General features: G+C 41.3%; 1 protein-coding gene across 3 annotated transcripts in view; it reads left to right on the top strand.

Moving 5' to 3' along the window:
* CRTC2 (CREB regulated transcription coactivator 2) overlaps positions 1-13,087 on the top strand; it is a 195,622-nt gene that overhangs the window by 46,296 nt on the left and 136,239 nt on the right. The window lies entirely within an intron of this gene.

Here is a 13,087-nt window from a genome sequence, read left to right as displayed (position 1 = left end):
TATGCATTTCTAGCAAAGCCACTGATACAGCTAACGACACAGGAGGCAGCCGTATCGACTGTTCTCCCCTGGACATCTGAACATACACTTAGTTTTAATGAGTTGAAGAAAGCTTTATGCCAAGCTCCTGTTCTAGCTACACCGAACTACAGTAAGCCTTTTACACTTTTTGTCACAGAACGTGATGGTACAGCATTATCTGTTCTTACACAAGATCAAGCAGGACAATACAAGCCCTGTGCTTATTTTTCGAGCACATTAGATCCAGTAGCCCAGGCGTTGCCTGCATGCCTCAAGTCAGTTGCAGCCACAGCACTAGCTATCAGACAAAGTGATTCCATAGTGTTAGGACATTCCCTGACAGTACAAGTTCCACACTCCGTGGAAGTTCTTTTAAACCGAACACAGACTCAGCACTTGACAATTGCACGTTTAACAGGTTATGAACTGACACTGTTCCAGCCACACATAGAAATCAGACGCTGCAACGTTCTAAATCCTGCTACACTTTTACCGTCAGTTACTTCAAATCCTGCCACACATGACTGTGTGGAAGTAGTCAACACTATGACAAAGCCAAGACAAGATCTGACAGACATTGCCTTACCAGATCCCGACCTGACACTTTATGTGGATGGTTCATATATGAGAACAAGTACAGGAGAACTAGTAGCCGCGTATGCAGTGACTACTGACACCGAAGTTATTGAAACACACCGTATTGACACCCTGTCTGCTCAAGCAGCAGAGCTAATCGCTCTGACACAAGCCTGCATACATGCCAAGAACCTGAAAGTTAATATTTACACAGATTCACACTACGCATTCGGAGTCGTACACGACTTTGGAGTGCTCTGGCAAGAGAGAGGTTTCATGACTTCTCATGGAACCAAGATTCAGCATGGTTTCCTTATTCAAGCTCTGTTAGATGCAATACATTTACCGACAGCTATCGCTATCATGAAGTGCAAAGCACACACGAAAGTTACTGACATTATTTCCCAAGGTAATGATCTAGCAGATCGAACAGCCAAGCTTACAGCTCAGACACCAGACATACCAGTTAACAAGACACCGACATCCACTCTAGAACAGACTACTTGTATGACAGTTAAGGACCCTACTCAAGATGTCATAGATATCCAGTTACATGCTACTCCTGAAGAAATCAAGAAATGGTCCGAACAAGGAGGGGTCCAGACAGATCAGGGATGGTTGACAAAGGGAAAAGCCACATGGTTTCTCCCCGACTCAATGGTTCAAGTCATTATCAATACCGCACATAGTCCAGCACATTTAGGAGAAAAAGCCATGTTAGACAGTATCCAGAACATTTGGTTTAACAAGCATTTACGAGCTGCAGCCAAGCAGAAAGTCCGTACCTGTATGATATGTTGCCAGTTCAACCCAGGTAAAAGTGTCCCGGTGGAACAAGGTGGGTTCCAGCCCCCTGACCACCCTTTTGAAGTCCTCCAGATGGATTATATTCAGATGGAGCGATGTCGAGGTTTCAAGTATGTCCTTGTAGTTGTATGCGCTTTGTCCAGGTGGACAGAGGCATATCCAGTTCCAGATTACACAGCCGCGACCACTGCCAAGCAGTTGGTTCGTGAATTTTTCCCCCGCTATGGACTCCCAAGGGTCGTGTATTCTGATAACGGCCAGCCATTCTCATCTGAACTAATGAAGCACGTTTCCCTTTTGTTAGGGTACCAGTGGAAGTTCCATTGTGTACGCCATCCAGAAGCAGCCGGTCTCGTAGAGAGACATAACCAGACCCTAAAAATCCGTATTGCCAAAGTCTGTAAAGAGAAAGGTGTAGACTGGTTAGTTGCCCTGCCAGTTGCTTTGTTCTATATGCGCATGGTCGCACATTCCAGATCAGGTCTGTCCCCTTATGAGGTCGTATTCGGCCGCCCCCCGAACATGTGGGGTACACCCAGACCCCGAAGTATTACAGATGTTTCCAGTAATATGCTGACAGATTACCTAGCTTCCTTGATGTCTGCCCTACACTCTTGTCGTTCACAGGTTGCCGCTGCATTTCCCGACAATACTGAAGTCAAGCCACACGAGGTCCTTCCCGGCACCCTGGTTTTAATCCGGAATTTCGATCGTTCAAGTCCGCTGGAGCCTCGCTGGAAGGAGCCGAAGTTAGTCCTTCTGACCACCCGCACGGCCGTGAAGTTGGAAGGCAGAAAAGGCTGGGTGCATCTGTCTCATGTCAAGAAATTTCACGGACTAAGAACTAAAACGTTTATTGACACTTCTACAGACACTTCCGAGTCTAAAAATTGCCCTATTCTCAAGGACTGTCCCGCTATTGACTTTGACTCAAAGCCTCCCCTGTTAGAGAAAACTCCGCAGCAGGAGTATAAACAGAAGCTTCGGTCTAGTAAAATAAGTCAGCCAGTTTAATTGTCTAAGTCCCCCTCGGGTGAAACGGTTAGACAGGTATCTGACATGTATGAGATAGACCCCCATAGTGAGAGAGTTAGTCAAAACTCAATCCGATGTATCGTTTTTCTAAGTTTTATATTGTTTTTGAGTTTGATGGTTACCTGCACAAGTTATGCATTTCATTTATGTTTCCCAATTTCTCATGTAAATAAGTATTCTTATGCTACAGTAGAGCACACGTTTAGTGATCTGCCTCCTCACGAACTATCCTATCGTCTTGCTATGCGCAACAATACATTTATCCGTATGTTACATTATTCACACCAGACCAGCAATGCCACTAATTGTTGGGTGTGTGGTCGACTCCCCCCTTTCCAGACACCGAAGGGAGTTCTGCCACTGTTTCCTTATCCGTTTTCACATAATGGTTCATGTGGAGCATGGTCCATGTTAACGTCATCTTCAAATGATATGTCCCTTCTGAACAGTACATGTTTTCCAGACAAGCAAGGTCTTCCCCACAGAACAGGGTTAGATCTAGAAAATGAAGTTTATAATTTGGGTAATTATTCTTCGAATTTTATGGTCCTGAATGTTCAGTCTGATCCTACTCCAGACTTACCTGCTATTTCAGTACTACCAGTCAAAGGCGAATTATGTGTCAGAAAGAATGGTTCCGCACATGTAGGACATAGTGATTGTACTACTATTGTCAAGTATAGTGACAGTGGGAAATCTATTTTTAAAGCTTCACGTCATTCTTATTTTGTTTGTGGTCAGACCGCATATGTTCGTCTGCCCCTCGATTGGGATGGAACATGTTACATTGCCTTCCTACTGCCACCAGTTTTCCTAGCCCCATCCGATTATCATAGAAACACACATCTAGTACACATTAGACATAGAAGGGAGATCGAGTCCCCGATTGTCGATCAAACTGAAACTGCTCTAGAACAGTATACAGATTTCAATAAAGGTTTCTTCTTCTTTATAGGCCCTATCCAGAATAGTAAGTTAATACGTAGATTGACTAGAACCCTTGAAGCAGTAGTGAATGAGACTGCCTCTGCCCTAGGTAACTTAACGGAAGAGCAATCTGCTATGAGATTTGTCGTGCTCCAAAATCGTCTCGTTCTTGACGTCATACTGGCCGATAGAGGAGGAGCATGTAGAGTCATCGGATCTAGTTGCTGCATTTTCATTCCTAATAACGCGCCGTCTGTTTATTCAGCTATAACCAGACTTCATAAAATTGCCCATCAGTTACACCAGAATCCAGGCACCTGGACATGGTCCGGTTGGTTTTGGAGTATAATTTCTGCCTGGGGATGGAAAGTATTGTCCTTTCTAGGTATTGCAGTAGCGATCATATTCAGTTGCTGCCTCTGTATACAATGTGGCCCTGCGATTTGCGGCATTTGTGCTACCTCTTGTATTCCTAGTCCCAAGTTCCGTCCTAAATCCCGTTCCAAGACAATTCGAGACGAGCAAATGATACTGTATGAAATGATAGATGGTATCATGAATATTGATGTTTCCTGATGGAAACGTAGTGACAAGGAGGGAATGTGGAAAAGTAAATTTTGCCATGTTCTGTGTCCCTACGTGTTCCCCATGTTATGTTGTATGTGCATGATTAATATGCATATGTATTCCCCATGATCGATTAAAGACGCAATTACAGTTGTGTCCAACTCTAGTATGCCAGTTTCTAGTTCTCGTGAAAGCTACGAGTATTAGGCCTATGTAAAGTTATGTTGCCACGTTTCACAGTGTGCACGTTATTTCATTGTAAAATCCCCGTTTCTAGGCCTCAAAAGGGCCCGGACACCAGATTCAGCTCCTGTCTCCTGAACCCTCGCTGAGGAGCGATACAGCCCCCACCTGTATCCCTGACCCTTCACTTACTTCATGCCTCACAGTGCCCGGCTCGGCCTGGCTCTGCCTGCCAGTCTGCCAAGAGTATGTTATGATTCTAGTTATCAGTCCAGCTCTCCTTCTCTGCATTCCTAAGCTACTGAATCGCATCAATAGTTTCCGTCATGGTCTAGCCTTTACGTCTCCATGTAAGAGAAATACTGTATTAATGGTCATTTAATATTCCTCAACACGCACTACATGTAGAATTATGCATGCACCAGTCTTAGAGTCTGTTAGCCTTTACCCTGATAACTTTTGGATTCTATCAACATGTTCTCTAAACATCAGATACTAGATAGTGTTTAGGTACATGTCGCTTTGACTCTCCAGACTTTAGTCTCTCCTTCTAGCGCAGAAGTCATAGCCCCCAGCTTCTCCCTAGTAACACGTCATTGCCAGCTTGCGCGCACCACTAGGTTAGAGGTCCCGGCTCCTTAGGTAGCCCCCTCCATGTTTCCGCCTCATTTATGACATATTCTGTTACGTTTACATCACATGTCTATGTATACGCCCTGTATACGCCTCTTGTTACACCTACTTTATGCCTTATCTTTCGCGACTGCTACAAACCCCGCCCACTGCTACGCCTACTGTACTGAATGCTATGTATTTTGTTTAACTATATATACTTGTGCACTGTTATTAAAAGTTAGCGCGCTCATCCCAGATCCTGCCCCGGCAGCTGCCGGGCCCTGCCATCCTATTCCCGTGCAGGTTGTCCTGTTCCTGTCCTTTATGCTGTATTAAACCTGCAACCTCCAGCTACCTCGAATCTTGACTCTTATTTATTGAGCTATCTGTTATTGTATATCTAGTCAAAAATAGAGGTATTATTTATTTATTTACCACAGTTATATGTATGTTATATCACATACAGTAAAAAAGAGGAACACCACAAGGAGCCCTATACAACATAACCTAAAACCGCTGTTTCAGAAAATGGCATTATTCTTGATGTAATTCATTACGTCATTTATGTAATCCATGCCCCTGATGGTGCAGTTGATTTCAACTTCTGTAACATAATTTCAGTAGCTACCATTAGCTACCTTTAAAGTAATGTTGTTCCCCTTAACAATAAAGTTCAGCTTCTCTGTTATCACTGATATCCAATGTATTCTAAGCAATAGTTTTTGTTGAATAAGTGTCAAATGAATGTCTTATTTAACTTTAAACAAACCTTCTCCATAAATTGTCTGATCTATTGTTTAACTATTCCTGGTTCCATAGTCTTAAATCTATACAAGAGTTGTATAGCTTATGCCATACAAAGCACAGGTGTAACCTTAGAATCTTAGAAATTAGTAACCAGCAGTCTTTAAGCATTTAAACACACATTGAGTAATTTTGGCCTGTCAAACGTCATCATTCTAGTTCTGTTCTTTTGTACGGCTTTCAATTTTTTTGTATTGGTCATACCCTAGCACTCATTGCTTATTTGTACTCTGCAGAAAATGAAACGATTAAAAATGAAACTATTAAAAAAGTAAAATTTACCAGACATTCCTAAAGTAAAGAATACTTGTAGACTTCCAACTACGCCACCATAATTGTTATATTTTTTTTGTATTGGTGGATTATTCCCGATTGAAGCACTACCATACAGGAAACACACTTATCATCTTTCTGAAAATAACTGTCTAAATGTTGAAACAGTACAATGCACAGCATGAGGACTATTTGCTTTTTAAAACTTTTTAAAGATCCCAAACGGGCAGATGTAGCAAAAGGTGTTAGAATCTCTTTACATGTTCCTGTTTACCCATACCTAGATCATAAAACAAGTTTGTGTACCTCTCAACACAAAGGTCTTGGAGTAATTGTCAAATCTAGGGAGTTGTAAACTACCTATGCATTATGGGTAGATATAGTATGTTTTTAGGATTTTCTTTTCTTTCTTTTGGCCAATACACATTTTCTTATTAGGAAAGATATAGATTCTAAACTCTGCTTTCCAAGGTAAAGCAATATTTTGAAGAATAAAAGGACTTTTATAAAATACACTTTTTCTTGATTGTGATGACGAATGACAGCGCAGATATATTGGCATATTATAACATTATAGAACATTGAAAGTACAGGCAACAAATTATGAATAGCACAGGTTCAGCAGGGCAGTGTTCTTCATGCACAGATAGGGAGAGGATGTAGTCTTACGGCTAGAGTGGTCGACCTCGAAGCTGGGGAACCGGGTTCGAGTCTCGGCAACAACGCTCAACATCCTGTGATTCTGGGCAAATCACTTAATCTCCCCGGGCCTACCAAAAATGAATGTGTCCTTCTGTAATGAAACTGGTGCTCATGTAAACGCTCTGATACCCGATGTCTCGGGTCTAGTTCGTGCTATATAAAACTCTAAAAAAAAAATGTTTTAAAACATAGCCCACAAAGCAATAATGCAGGACAAAGCTTCTCATAGGTGCATCGTAGAGTCTTGTGTCAGTAGGTAAGATTAGAGTCGGCCCCAGAAGTCTTTGTGTAGTGATTTGGGACAGAGTCCCGCAGCATAAATGTCTGTTTGATCTTTCAGTGAAGCATGTCCTGAATCTAGAGCCTGTTTTTTTGGGAACGATCGACGGACCCAAAGCATCACCTCCTCCCTCTTGGCGAGCAAAAAGGCCATGATGATTAATCACCTGGCATCAGCAGAGATCTTCACACTGGCAGCAAGCCGTGCCAGCTACGGGTCCAGTGCAAATGTAAAATACATATTTTAACTGTATGAACAGCCCTCCCCAATTTTTTTTAAATAAATCCTTTTTAGTAACATTTGTATCATACAGCATATACAGCACCTCCAGAAATGTTAAATACATGTATCTTATAATAATGCTTCCTTTTCAATGTTTTTAAAAACCTCTCCAAAATTCTGACTCATCAAAGATTCTATATTTCAAAATATTGACATTCAAAGGTAATTTTACCACCTGAAACCTATTTAATTTTCCAGTTCTTTAAATGTGATTGGATACAACTGCCTAATATGGGCAATATTTCAGATATCTAGCAATTTAATCTCTGTGCAGAAATTTCCCAAAGCATATGATGGCTTCTGAAAAGGTCATTCCAACTCTCTTAGGATTTTTGTGAACAGCAACCTGTCATAATATTGTTTTATACTATCTCCCACTCCCTGATAAATGTCCCATCTTTTCTCCGATGAAGCAAACTAAAGGCTCAAAGGCCTGATCGAAGATGGACCCTGAAAGTAGATACTCTTGCCGAATTACCCCTTTTAATTACATATGTTTGTGATTTTTAATTGGACTCACTTGTATTTGCATAATGATATCGCTATAGTTTCCTAAAGAGTTTGATTATCCTTTCTTCAGAATTACTCTTTATTAACATATGTGCAATATTATGCAGTTTATCCTTACTGGGACATCATTGTGCCTTGCTACACCAACAAAATTAGTCGCATTTCTTCTGTTGGCAGAAGTGTACCTTGAAAGATCCCAGTCTGTGAAAAATGAAGTAGAACTTCAGTTTTAAAACAAACAAGATTTGATCAAAGAAGTTACCCACCGGCTAGTGGGTGTAGGTGGGTGTATTGTTACTGACGCCTTCATAACTAATAAAATTATTTGAACCTCAAAACAAACAAGAAACAAATCTTGGACAATATTTCAATATCCATATTTAATATTCATATGGGATGATACTTTTCACATTTGGTTTTATTTTTATACTATTTGAAGATAATTGTAAATAAAGTAAGCATTGAGTTAATATTAACTTAAAAAAACAATAAAAAAGAATGCAGTGTTTAGCCTTCTGAAATCGCAGTACATTATAAAAAACATGAACATGCAAAAAGTACCTTAATGCAAATAGATGTAAACCACATACGAGGAACAGAACATAAACAGATAACCATTTTCCCAAACCGCATATCTAAAATGCCAAACCCACAATAGTAACGCTTTTATTTACAAAAGAAAATGTAATGACTGTTGGGCTGAGCGCCAGCTGGCGTCTTTTCCTTGAACTGTAGACTAACTGCACTTTTTATTTGTATCCTTAAAGTGGCTGTTGGTTAGATCTCTGAGGGTGAGTGGTGCTGCAGCCTTCATCTCAACTTGTTCTTCAGGGTGCCACATGGTTCTGATGTTACTCCTGAAGCATATTGTATATTCAGGACACAGGCGAAAAGCACTTGAAATATGCTTTAGTCTATAGGTGCACCAACAAAGTGGGGGTGGGAATAGATGGAACCTTCCCAGAGTGCCTTTTTGAAGGGGTCATGACAGGATCAGTAACCCTCAGAGAAGCGTCTTGCCTCCTACGTGGACTTCTATGGGACCTTTTCAAATGATGGCTATGGTTGACCCCGCCCAGGCCCCTCTAGCGCAGCAGAGTCATCACTGTGCAGAGGCAATTAGCCCCCTGGTCCCTTATTGCCTTGTGAGAGGGGGTGGAGCCTGTGCCTCAAATTTTTGGGGGTGGTCTGGTTTTGTATTAAAGATGAAAGAGGCACTGGTATAGACATAGGCTGTGAAAATAAAAAATAATTGCTGTTTTTAGTTCAAATGGTGCATCTGCTAGAGGTATTTTATTCCCGTATGTGGTGCTTAGAAGCAGTCCAATTTGTAATTTGGTCCCAAATTTGCACTTTTGTGAATATTGGTTCTATGTAGAAGAGGAGTAATGCACTGTTGTGCCTATGATTGGATGACAGATTTCACTTCCTTTCATTGTTGTAGAGGTAGTATATATTTTTCTGCTGTTGTTTTTGTCTGCTCCTATTAAAGACGAGTACAAGGCACTTTTAAAGGAAATGTCAAATATGGAGAGTCCGTTCCAAATCTGTTTTCACAATGTGGTTTTGACTATGCTCTTCAGTGCCATAAAAGCACATTTTGAACCGCTCCATGCATTCTACATCTCATTAGGCCTCCTCCAGACCTAATGTATAACTTCACCAAAATTAATAGGTAAATAATAATCGGACAACAAAATACCACTACTCAATGTACTGAGTAATTGGCAATCACTATGACACAAAGGTGGTGAAAAATATCATATATGGCATCCCTCTCGAAGCACAATGAATGTGAAATCTACAGGTGGTTATTATTCCACTTTGTGCTACAAAGTTCCGTTTACACACTTGACACAAGAATAGTGCTCAAGAAATGCTGTATGCACCACTTTCTTTGTCAAATTTCCTCATTACTTTTCACATCGCTTTCTTACACCTCAAGGCCGGTGGCGCACATAAAAGAGCCTCCAAGCATCAATTAATGTTATTTTATTGAGTAACTTGCAGTGTAAATTTGAGCTATTATGTGTGCAAAGGTTTTCTGTATTTGATGACTTCACAGGAAGTGATGTCTCACAACCTTTGAAATTAATGACGTGAAGTGACACCTGGGAATTTTTTGTAAAAAGCTAGTTGAATAAAATACAATAACACTAACACCTCACTAAGTTGGTGGTGCAGCACCTAAGGAGGCTAAAACAGTCCTTTCTATCAACTGAATGGCACTTCTGGATGAACTGCCTATTGGTAGGAAGGCCTTTTGAAGTCTACTCCTCACACTGCAGATCTCTGATCAGAGTTGTATTGATTGATCTAGATCTAGTGATATTTACGCTATTGAGTAAGACCTCAACTTGACCTCTAAATGTTCAAGTCCCACTTGTTAGTCAGAATTGTGGTATCTGCTGACCTTTGTAGGCTCTGGGTTGTGATTCAGTATGCGATTCCACTGGCCCTGTAAGAATGTAATCTGGATATTGTGTTCTTGTCCATATCTGCTTGGGTGAAATGTCATAGTCTGTGAGAGGGGACATGTGTGTGGGGGTGGATTTTTGGCTCCTGAGAAGTCTGCCAGAGAAATTTGACCAATTGCTTATGCATTTCATAATACATCCTTTACCCAGTAGTTGGAGGGGGTCTAGAACAGGTTTTGCTGGATGAGTGTCATCTTTGAGCTGTGTGGTGTACTCTGTTGGATATTAGTGTGCGGTGGGAAGTGCAGTTGAGACTCAGAGTAATATGAAAGGCAATTATATAGCTTATTTGTCATGTGTTGATGTGGTATGATCTGTCTTACTGTTGGATTTGTGTATCGTACATGGTGGTGAGTGTTTTGGATTTCTCATATTGATTTTATGAGCCTAGAGAAAAATATCTAGAAGGACAATCCTGTGCTGTATGTATCTACACAGAAAAATAATAACCAACACATGCCTTGAGCAGTAATCTGGATGCAACCTATACAACATTTTAAAGGCTGGGATACTACCTACTGATGTACATGTATATCAAATAAGAGATATGATAATTGAGTCGGCAACCACAAGTGCTGATATGAGCGGCAGCCCTGTTAAAGATTTTGCCCACTCCGTCGTAACTGAGAGAGACCTATTTTGAGCATAGTTCGATTACTTTAAACTTTAGCTGTGAAAGATAACACAAGACGTTTAGTGAAGACCAAGCAGTAGTGTGTTGAAGTAGGCTTATGTTTTTGCCAAGACTCCAGCATGGAGTTTGAAGGAGACACATTTTTCTGTCTAAATACTGCTCTTCTGCTTTCATTGGTTAACCCCCATTTCTTATTCCCTTGCTGAGTTTTGCCAAGGAAAGGGTCTAGATTTTACAGTGAACTTAAGGTCCATGCCGTTGTAGTGTTTTTACACCCTACTGCCCTTATATCCATACCTACAGCAGCAATCCTGCTATTTTAGTTGTGCAATCTAAAATTGATGCACCGCTCTCTCACTACAATTCTTTCTTTACCATCTGCTGTTCCCATCTGTAGTCCATTCACACCTCTTTCAGTGCATCTTCATTGTGAAGTTCAGTATCTTGTACGGCTTCAGTATTGCAATTTTATTCTCTAGTACTGTCAGTTCAACCTTGATTCCGATGAACATCCTTCCTTGGCACCGTAGAACTAGAATCTCTCACTGCTGTATCAATAAACTTCAATCCTGATTGGCCAAACCTCTTTACAGTTGCAGTACTGGGATGTAAGCATTTACAAATACATTTCAGTCTTGACCATCAGTGCGCCCTACTGTTGCAGCGTAAGGACTTTCTACTGTACTGTTGATACATCTCACATGCACACCCTTCCCTGTTGCAGTGCTAGGATGCATATTCTGCCCTTACAAATGCACCTCACTCTTTACTCCATTGTTGGAGTACTGGAATTTTAGTAAATTCTTTCAGTGCACCTCATCCTGGCCTGCTGTACCCAATGCTCTTGAAGTTCTGGGACCTCATTATTCCTTTAAATGCATCCTATTCCTTCTCTTACGTCTGTTCCCATTGCAATTTTGGGCTCTATTAGACCTTCAACTACACTTGATGATAAACATACACCAACCTCTCCTTTTTTAAGTAATAATAGCTAAAGCTTGGTTGTTATGCCCCTCTTCCCACCTGTAGCTCCCACTGCTGTTGCCTTTCTAAAACCTTATTGACTTCTTCCGTCACTCTTCATACCTGACTGGAAGCACCACTTGCTATCAGTGGAAGGTGGTGTCAACAGCTCTGTCAATACATCTCCATTATACCTTGTAAAGCAACGTTCCACAATCACAAGGAGGATATAAAAAGAAAAGGGTCACACTGGCAATTGTATACAGAGCCCTGTTCAAAAACAAAAAGGACCCTATAGACCCTGTAAATTGTCCGGGCAAAGATAACCTCTACTCTGGCCTATTGGAGCAAGGCACTGCAGAGGCGGGACGTGGAGAAGCTAGTCAAAACTACAGTGAGGATTTATCTACAGGCAAATTCTACAGCCACCAAGCCATACATCTCCAGCACAGATCAGACCGGAACTTGGCTTAGTCAAACAGACGTTAGCCAGGAGAGCTGCTTTCACCATCTGCTGCTATAAATTCAAAACTTCTGACAAAGGCACTTTAAATTACAATATATGGTTGGAGATAAAAAAACAGACTACACTCTCCTGCCAGAAAATACCTTAACTCGACAATTTCCATGCTTGACCTAGAAGAAGCCTGGACTTCCTATGCTAGCTATGATTCTTTCAAAAAAGTGGCAAACAAAATAGCCAAAAACCTATTGCTACTGGAGGAAAAAGCTACTGTAGCCAAAAGAAAACCAGCTTGGACGGTCCTGGCTAGCGACAAAACCCTGAAGCGGCAACAGTACCTGGGATATGTCTTTAACAGCGTCCTTGAAGCAAAATATACAAAATATCAATTGGCCTCCTGCCATCAATTCTGCAACGTGCACGATTGTCGAGAAGGGACTACATTCGCAGCTGCAGGTTGTGTGGCTATTCGAAGGAAGACATAATCCACGCCTTGTGCCTTTCCAAAGGGACGCTCAGCCTCCGCCGAGGCTTACTTCCTCCAGTCTGGAACCAAAAATCTCTACTCTTCTGTAGACACACTGTAATTGCCTGTCGCCGTTCAGCAGACCCACAGTTGAAATGGTGGACCCCAAAATGCCTACAGGAGGTGGAAAGCATACTAACGAAAGCGGCCGGGTTCATTGAGAAAAGAGTTCCAACTTAGTGTACTTTCCTGAATAGCTGTAGGCAAGACTGCTGGCTTAATTGTCCAAGAACCCTGTTTAAAGACCTCTTCTCTGGTATGAACTACACCATGCTCTTTAACTGACACTTTGTCAACCATACAACAACCTTGATCCTAGGCACTGGTCACTTTGCGGGCTCAATTGTCTTTTGAACTTCGCCCAAAAAATATCTATTCAAAAAGCTTGTTTTGAACTGTATTAAGCACTTTACCTGCCTTATCTATTAAACTTTACCATGTA

Source organism: Lissotriton helveticus, chromosome 12, assembly GCF_964261635.1.
Source record: "Lissotriton helveticus chromosome 12, aLisHel1.1, whole genome shotgun sequence".
NCBI lineage: Eukaryota > Metazoa > Chordata > Amphibia > Caudata > Salamandridae > Lissotriton > Lissotriton helveticus.
The sequence above is the reverse complement of the archived record's forward strand: the minus strand, read 5'-3'. Positions and strand labels throughout refer to the sequence as shown.